Genomic DNA, 8,458 nt, shown 5'->3' on the forward strand with positions numbered 1-8,458 from the left:
GGCGGCGGCGGCGGCGACGGACCCACGTCCGCGGCGCCCCGGAGCTTCCCGCCTCCCACCCCACCCCCCAGAGGCTTTCTGTGACAGCAGCAGCCGCGTGGCCGCCGCCCCCGCCGCCACCAAAGCTGGGGCCCCTCAATACCTGCGACCGGGGCCGCCCGCGGCGGCTCCTGCACCTTCTGCAAACCAGGAAGTCGACGGGAGGGGGAAGGGGCGCGCGGGGACGCGCCGGCGGCGTCACCTGGGCCGGAGCCTGCGGAGGAGACGGGGACGGGGCTGCCAGAGGATGGCGGGGCGGGGGGAAGGCGATGGCCTGCCCGGGTGGCCCGCGTACCCCTGGCCACCAAGCCAGAAGGGCGAGGTGCTCCTTGTGTCCTCAGCACCGGACCTTTCTGGAGCCAGTCCAGGCTCCGGGTTGCCAGGGCTACAACCCCCCCGAACAGGGAAGAAGCTGAAAAAGTACCTCGACTTGCGGTATTTTCCACTGCACGTGCACCCGGAATTGGGTTCGTTGCATTTCAGACTGCAAACTCAGAGCTCAAGTGGATGCTCCCGGCCCCTGCCTCACTCCAGCTGTGGGCTGATGACCGCTCTCTGGAATCCAGAGCGGCCCCCCTTCTGATGCAGGAATGTTCAGACATGTGCACCTGCTGAATAGCCCTGTCAAGTAGCAAGATGATAGTGCTCCACTTGCCAGCACATATGGGAGACAGACATTCCTACAGCACTGACTGCAGCATAAACAAGGACTGATTTTTACACACACGCATGCACGTAGTGGCTGGCTTCAGAGACTAGCAGTCCAGGGGAGCTCAGGGAGGGCACCGCTGATGGATGGGATGGGAGGGGCTAATTTGCAAAGCACTAAAGCACGTGTTAAGCAGGTTATGTGCATTGTCTCACTTAGCACTTGCAATAGCTATGCGATCAGCATTTTACAGATGAAGAAACTGAGGCCACGCTAAACCAGTGAGTAATGGCAAAACTCGGATTCAGACCAGAGCTCTCTGATGCTGATTATCAGACTTCATACTGCCTCCCCCCTCCCCAGCTGCCTCATGTTTGGGATCTACTGAGAAGAGATGTAAAAAACAGTCTTATGATGGACATTCAAAAGATTATCCAGAGTTGGGCTGTTACACAGAGATGTTTCTGGGGAAGGCCTTCTCCCAACTAACATTGTCACCATTGACGCATAGCCACAGTGTTTTTTATCCAAATGGGGTTTGCTTCAGACTTTATTCATGCAGAAGGTAAGATGAGAGGAAGTCAAATGTGGTATGAATGTAGTGAGTCATGAGACGTAAAAGTCAGACAAGGAGTCTTGGGGATTAAATAAATAAATAAAGAATTTAGAGCCAGAGAACCTAAAATTAAACTCAATTACAAGGAACTTAAACTTTCTTGCCAAAGTTGGATGTTACTTGATCAATAAAATGAGATATATTGCATAAGCCACAGATCTATTAGTCAAAAATTAGGACATAACTGGGAAACAAACAAACAAAAATTGTATTTTAGCATAACATGCCATAGCTTGACTTGGGGTGAAAAAAATAACTGGGAAACAAAAAAAAAAAAATTGTATTTTAGCATAACATGCCATAGCTTGACTTGGGGTGAGACACTTCAGATTCTAGGTTCCTACATTTGTAAAATGGTAATTATTGTATATTGCATGAGCAGTGTGATGTTCAAGTAAAGAAGTGCTACATATTTGTGTTATCTTTTGAGAAATTATTCTGTGAATTTCAGTTTCACAATTAGGCAAACTACCCCACATACCTTTTTTTCCCCCAAGTAAAGCTGTTTCTACATAAGAAGTTACCAAAGTCCAAAGCCTTGAAAAAACTTCCGTAAACTAAAAACCACTTTTCTCCAAGTATTACTGAATTTCTCAAACTTCTTTCTCATTATAATTCTTCTCTAAAGAAAGGAACCCTTCCTGGGGTGCCTCCATCAGGAGTTTTTAGTTTGGGGTGAGGAAATAGTAATACAGTTGTTTTCCCCATCCATTGTTGGGATTTATTAAAGTAACAGCCATAACCCTGCATAATATAAAATTGTTATTTATCCAACTTACATTAAGTATATGGAGGGGAAATTCATGCACACTCCAAAGCAAAAATTTTTAAGCCAGCTTTTAGGCTGACCATAATGAAGAGATTTGTCTATTCTGATATCACTGAGGTAAAAGGGATAGGAACACAGGTGGACATGATTTGCATGCATGATTTGTTAAAAATTACTGGAAAAAGAATTCAGTATACACTTATATTGGTAATATGCTTGTTGAAACCAGTGGTATAATTTTAGTAACACTCATTTCATACAGAACTTCCCATATGACTGATAGAGAAGCGTACAAAGGTAAAACCTTCCAATTGGTATTAGATCTTCCCGAGATCATATTTTAGAGTAAACTTCCTACTTGACAATTGATATTAACATTTTTCTGGACTGAAGTTGTCAAAGAACATGTTCTAAAGGCTACTAGTCTTTTCAACTGTTTTCAGATTTATTTTAGATTTATTTTAAATGTTTCACGTGGGTTTGTAAAGAATATACATTCTGCAGTTCTTGGAACTGCAGTATTCTAAAAATATGACCTTGATCAAGTATAATGATTGTGTTGTTGACATATTCTACTCCTGAACTTACATTTGCCACACAATTCAATTAATGAGAGAGGTGACTTAAAATATTCTAATGTGATGGTGGATTTGTCTATTTAAACTATATAGCTCTTTCAATTTTTGCTTTGTATAGTGTGGGGCTGTTATAATATACATACCAGTTTATAGTTTTTAAATCTACCTGGTAAATTGGACCATTTGTCATTATGTTGTTACTTTCTTTACCTCTAATGCTTTATAGTAATGCTTTCACCTTAGATCACAGTTTTCTTCTGAATAGTATTTGCCTCATATTAGTATATCTCTTTTCATCTTTTTACATTCAAAATTTCTAAATCACTTTAGAATTATCTAACAAACTTTAATTTTGATTTTTAATACAGTCTGATCATCTTTGGCTTTTATGTCAAGCTTTTAGATCATTTGCAGGTATTAAAATTGCTGATAACTTTGAATTTATTCCTGCCGTCTAATTTTGTGCTTCCCATTTGTTTCTCCTGATTTTTTCCTTTCTCCTTTGCCTTCTTTAGGATTGACTTTATTTTATACTTCCATTTCTGCCTTCCCACCCCCCACTCACCTTTAGTTTGGAGGTTGTGTACTCTGTTTCTATTCTATTAAATAGTAGTTATCCTAGAAATTTTAACAGGCAAATTTTAACTGATTAAACACAGAGTTCATCCACCTTCATCCTCCATCTCCCAAACGACACAAAGACCTTTAAAACTACAGCACATTACACATGTTGTTTTAGTCAATGTTTGTTTAGATTTACCCAGAAGTTATTTTTTAACTTTACCCAAAACTTATTTTGCTCTTCTTATTTTCATTTCTTCTTTCTTATTTTCATCTTAGATCTGCCATCTAGGACCACTTTTCTTCCACCTAAAATATATGCTGGAGGTGCTGGCACATTCACTCACTTTTTGTTTGAGTGGGAATGTATTTGTTTCACCCTCATTGTTGAAAAATATTTTCACTGATAAAGAATTCTAAGTATACAATTATTTCTTTCCATATATTGTCAATATCATTACACTGTCTTCTAGGTTCCCTAGTTACAATTTGAATTTTGAAAGTAATCTTGAAATGTAATCTGTCTTTTCTCTCTGGATACATTTAAGATTTCTCTTTTTGTCTTTAGTTTTCTATAGTTTTACTATGAAGTACCTAGGTATAGATTATTTTAAATCCCTCTTTATTGTTTTCTTTGATTTTCCTGAGTCTGAATTGGTGACTTCATCAGTTCTGGAAATTCTGAACTCCATTCTTTCTTTATTTTCTTTCTAGAACTCTGCTTATACACATATTCTCATATTACCCTCTATGTCTTTTAACATCTCTTTTTATCTCTTTGGGCTGAATTCTGAATAATTTCACAAATAGGTTCCTGCTCACTAATTCTTTCTCCAGCTTTGTCTCATCTTGTGTTAAAGTTGTCCATTTAGTTTTTAATTTATATTATCTTTATTTCTAAAGTTCTTTTTGATTATTTTTAAAACCTGCTTTCTCTTAACTCATATTTTAAGCTCATTGTTGAAAAATATTTTCACTGATAAAGAATTCTAAGTATACAATTATTTCTTTCCATTTCTTTCTTTTCCTGACTTTCTTAAAATATATTTGACAAACATATTTTAAATTCTGTTTCAGAAAATTTCAATATCTAAAGCATTTGTGGATCTGGTAGAAAAAAAACTATCTGATTATTTTTCCTGCTGGCTCTTATTGATGGTCCCTTGTTTTTCTTCTATATGTGATGATTTCTTTTCATATTATCTGATCCTCGGAGCTATGTATAGGAAATATTATTACGATCTGAAATGAAGATAAGTTCTCTAGAGAGGATATGCATTGACTGCTGGTAGATGTTGGTAGATGCTGGAGGCACCAGCAGTTTCAGGATATTCATTTAGTGCTGGCAGATGCTGGTAGATGCTGGAGGCATTAGCAGTTTCAGGACCATGTCATACTAAATTCTCAGCTTGAAATTTTTCATATCACCCTTGTGAGATCTGGCTTGTAGCTATGAATCCTACAGGAACACTTTTTCCCCTTAACTCTGTTCTAGTGTTTGAGACAATCAAATTTCCTTGAATCTTTTTGGGGTGTCAGTTTAAGAGGTGTATCCTATTGGATTTCCCACATCAGGAAGGGTCTCAAGCCCTATAAGACCATGACAACAGATGCTCAAGTTCATCCAGCTTAACAAATACCCTCAAGATGAAAGGTGGCTCTTATGGCTACTTTTACTTGCCCCTTATCCCTCATCCCCAAATATTTCTTCCTTGATTTCCTGCTTCTGAATGCATTTTAAAATATTTTTTAATATTTAATTCTGAATTTTTAGCTAATTTTGATGGACATTTTGACTGTCATGATTGTCTAGTTCTTCTATAGTATCACGTAAAATGGACTAAAAGCAACTTTTTACCTGCCTAATAATGTCTTCCTTTCTCAAGCCATATCCAAAGAGTCCCTGATTTAAACATCCTCATATATCAATGGTGTAGAGAAATCCAAGTTTGGAGACTTTAGCGAGCCAGCTGCCCTGTTTCCCAATGTACTGTGATAACCATAAAGGTACCTCCTGGCTCCCCAGCACCCAACCACTCATACATTGTATCCATGTAGAAATATGCCTTAGACAGAAGTAAAGAGCTACTGATACCCAGAAGTGACTACCTTGACAGCTCCTTTCCCTTTGGAGTCTGGAAAGACAAACACTATTATAAACTCTAAAATGGTATTTTTTAAATAATAGCATTAATAATGTTTTGGGTTCAGTATAACTTAACTAGACTCCTGTGGGCTGTGAACATCATCAAATTATACCAAGGTTTTGAGTTCCATACAATTAGGTTGCTTTCACACCTCATAGGTTATAAATTGAGCTTTCTGTGTTGATTTAAAAGCCAATTACAATAAAAACGTTGTCTTCCAGTTTGTATGTTTTTGGTTTTTGGTGGCTGGCTGGTATGGGACCTGAACTTTTGACCTTGGTGTTATATAATACTGCACTCTCACCAACTAAGCTAACCAGCCCAGCCTTCTTCTAGTTTGTAGCAAAAAGGCTCAGATAAATGTTGGTATCTTTATTACCAAATCTGAACATATTCAAGTATCACAAAATTCAAGTGGTAAATGATGAGATTTGTATCTTTTACGATTAAATTTTTAATAAGAAAGATAGTAAAATTCTCAAAAATAATACAGCACAAAATTTCCTTCCCTCTTTTTCAGGTGACTTGTGGAATTGTGGAATAAATTCTCCTACCTCTGACCAGCTTCTGCTAGTTCTCCCTTATATTCATTCCTCAATCTGCCAGACATTGGGAAATTTAAAATAGTCCTTGGAGTTAAGATCAAAGAATATTTGAAGCAGAGTATCACCAACAGACTGTAACCACAGGAATCAAATTTTCTTCAGGGATTCTTTGAGGATTCTCACTTGGGCTTTAAGCAACAGTGCAGTGTTTGTATAACCCTGTGGCACTGCATGGGAAAGAATTTCCTAACCCCACCCACCAGATACTCCACAGCTCTGCTCACACCCATTTAATACTCTCAGGAGAATGAGTAATCACATCCAATGAGCAATGTCATTAGAATGTTCTGGATGGAAACATAGAAGAGTATCTAATGTGGTGCTTATAGTTCAACAAAATCGGCATCCCCTGTAAGCAGCCCTAATTCTAATGTAAATAGAGAAATAATCAAAACAAATTTCTGTGTGCCAAGTTCTGCTTTCCTAAAATACAAGGAAATAGGCCAATATGATCAATTCTGGGAGGTTGGGGGAGGGGAATGCAATAAGCCAACAAATAGAACTCAGTCAAATCCCAGGTCAACAGGTATAACTCCACAGCAGAAGTTCCTTTGAATGACGAACGGAGACACAAAACTCCAAAATACAAGTATTTGATAATCGCTCTCTTTTCTTACTATTGCAAATAAGGAAAAGATAAAAATAAAAAAAGACTAAAAGTTCTCTTTGGCTTCAAAAGTATGGGCATCATCTGATCTCTCTGCTATTGTTTCTGATGTCACAGACCCAAGACTCGGGCAATCATCTGGTGATCTCTGGGAAGGGAGAAGCAAAATGGCAGCTCCATGGGACTGACCAAGGTCGTCTTAGTTTGGTGGAAATTTATTTGCTTCCTTTGTAAAAAGGACTGTTTTACCTGCCTTACTTCATTCACTGTTCACAAATCCAGTAGTTTCTTCCCATCTTCTTGAGACTGCCAATCAGGACAGCTGGGCTTGGCTGGAATGGGAAGGAGGCTTTTGAACCCATGATTCAGCCTGACAGTCTACACACGACTTGATAGGCTTCCTGCATCACTGTGAACTGACTGCACTTTCTGCCCGCAACTCAGCTACTTCCTGGGTCCTCCCTTCACTTCCCTCTTGGATTGAGTCGTGAATCAGGAACATATAAAATTAGTGTGTGCACTGTACATAGTAATTATACCGTGTTCCCACTGTGTTTACTCAAGAAAACTACCAAATGGGTGCAGCTAATTCCTATTCTGTGATGATGTAAATAAAGCCATTGATTACTACACAACCCATTTATTTTTCTCTATGATTTTTAACACACATGTTGCATTCCTCTTTAAATAAGCAGGTATATAAACTCTTAAATAATGTATGCATGAATTCATGAGGAGAGGCCTAATACCAGAATTAGAAGGCAGATTTTAAATCAAGTGGCCTATTATTGAGCTAGAAACAACTCATTCCAGCAAACCAGCTGGCAAAATTACTTCTAGTTTGTAAAAGCAAAAAAAAAAAAAAAGCGAACATTTGAATCACTACATAATTTGTGGACAAATATTTCATGTACATATCAGAAAGACAAGCCTTACCACATTTGCATTTATCTTTTTTTATAGTTGTTGTGACTTTGTCAAGTACTTTATGATCATTTTTTATTAGCTGGGTCTCTCAACAGTCCTGTGAGGTATAGATTAGTAGGTAAAACAGGTACTGTAAATAATAAAGCAGGAAGCTAACTCTCCAGCGACATTTTATTGCAAGAATGCTGGGTGGAAGAATGCACTTTCCCCTGCTTGACGGAGACACTAGGATACAGAAGTCAGCCCGCATAATACTACTGAGCCATTTTTGAAAGCCATTTTCTTCATAAACCTCATATGTATCTCCTTTCTCTCTCTCGCTCCCTCTCTGTCTCTCGCCTTCTCTCTCTCAAAACAAAAGTAAGCAAAGCTCAAGTGGGTCTATATTTTAACTCAAAAGCATTTATTATTATATGGTATCTCCCTCACTGATACTTTTAAGTACAATTTACAAGCAGCATTAAACACTTGTGTAGTCATACATTTCTTTAAGAGTCTTTTATGCAAATCGTAGGATAAAAAAATTTTATATGAGAAATTAAAAGAAATACTAGTTTGTTATTACTTGTTATTACTCTCTCATTTTAAAGATAATGAAAGCTAAAGTTAAAAGAAATCTTCTTAAAGTAATTAGTCCGTAAACTGTCTTTATAGAAAAGCTTTGTCTAGAAACTAGATTTCCTGGTTCTCAAAGAAGAAAACGTAAAATTAAAGTATAATTCTCTATGAACACTCATAAGAATTGAAAATACACTTTATATTATGGATCTCTGTCATTTTATATTCATTTTATTATAGTCTGTTGTATGAGGCTTTATTCAACATATAGTTTTAAACCATGGCACTAAAGTTACATACTGGGAAAAATAATATGATACTTTTTCTTTTCATTTTTTTATAAAGGATGGTGGCCTTGAGAGAAAAAAAAAAAAGGCCAATGAAGATAAGCTATCTGCATCG

The sequence above is a fragment of the Galeopterus variegatus genome, unplaced genomic scaffold (genome assembly GCF_000696425.1).
Source record: "Galeopterus variegatus unplaced genomic scaffold, G_variegatus-3.0.2 Scaffold1923, whole genome shotgun sequence".
Taxonomy (NCBI): Eukaryota; Metazoa; Chordata; class Mammalia; order Dermoptera; family Cynocephalidae; genus Galeopterus; species Galeopterus variegatus.